Source organism: Globicephala melas, chromosome 6 (genome assembly GCF_963455315.2).
Source record: "Globicephala melas chromosome 6, mGloMel1.2, whole genome shotgun sequence".
Taxonomy (NCBI): Eukaryota; Metazoa; Chordata; class Mammalia; order Artiodactyla; family Delphinidae; genus Globicephala; species Globicephala melas.
The window spans coordinates 100,170,415-100,171,765 of NC_083319.1; positions in this window are offsets into that span (position 1 = coordinate 100,170,415).

Genomic DNA, 1,351 nt, shown 5'->3' on the forward strand with positions numbered 1-1,351 from the left:
TAACCACAAAACCAAGCAGGCTTGCTTAGCAATAAAACCCAGGCAGCAGAAGCGTGAGATATGCCCCGAAACAATAAAACAATGGTGGCACGAGACTCACATCCTGCGCAGTGAGCTCAGTAAGTTAATGACCCCTGGGACATGCTCTCTGCACGCATTAAAAAACAATAATTTATGGAAAGGTGACATTTCAAAGTGAAAGACCCTCATTGTACTGAAACCTAAAATAATTTTTCCGTAGTGCCGTGACAGTCGTGGCTTGACCATGTAGGGACAAGAAAACTCCCCAGCCCAACCTGGAGGATGAGCTGATGATGGAAGCATGACGTCTACTCAAGAATGAGGAGGAAGGTGGTCTTTTCCCCCTCCCCACTTTTCCTCTGATTATAACTCCAGCCCACTAAGTTCTCGGGGTGCGGCACCCTCTCGCCCACCCATTTGGAAGCCTCAGGAGCATCCTATTCTAATACATCACTTTTTTTTTGGACTAAAGGTACAATTTGTTGAATTTGTTGTTTTTATAAGTTCTCTTTTTGCAGCTCAGCACAGTAGGTGAACCTAATACCTTATAACATGTGGCCCAATTTGGTTATTTTGGGTTTTTTTAATAAACGTCTTTATTGGAGTACAATTGCTTTACAATGGTGTGTTCGTTTCTGCTGTGTAACAAAGTGAATCAGCTATATGTATACATATATCCCCATATCTCCTCCCTCTTGCGTCTCCCTCCCATTAATAAATCACTTCTTATCTATCACTTTGCCTCTCTGAATTCTTTCCTTGCTGAGCCATAAAGGACCGGAGCGCCTTGGAGCCCCCCGAGACGCCACCTAGTGGTTCCCCTGTCTCTTCTCAAGGCACTTCTTCAGGAAGTCTTGACCCTCTCCCTGCCTGCTGTCACAGGCAGCCCTCACTAAGCCATCACAGAGTGAATGGGGAAATGAACAATGGGGGAGACAATTAGAGAGCACTCTAATCATAGAGACCCCTCCTCCTGGCTGAGGCCAAATGGCAAAAGAAGAGGCCCTGATGGGGTGAGCTGGGCCCACTGGCAGCTCCTGGAGACAAAGGGGAAGAGGCCGTGTCTGCAGGACAAGGGGCACTTCCTCTGGCTCCAAGCCTATGACAGCACGTGCCCCCTTGGGCTAGTACTCTTGTCCTGCTCTCCTCAGCCCCTGCAGTCCCCCACCTCTCTCTGTCCCTCCCAAACCTCTCCGCTTGGGCCAGATGAGACCCACATCTTGCACCAGCTCTCCCAGGGGAGTCACCTCCCCACCCCTGGTGGGAGTCTTGTGATCGCTTTGGTATGCGTGACAAGCTCCCCAGAGTGATGCTTTGCGGGGTGACCTTG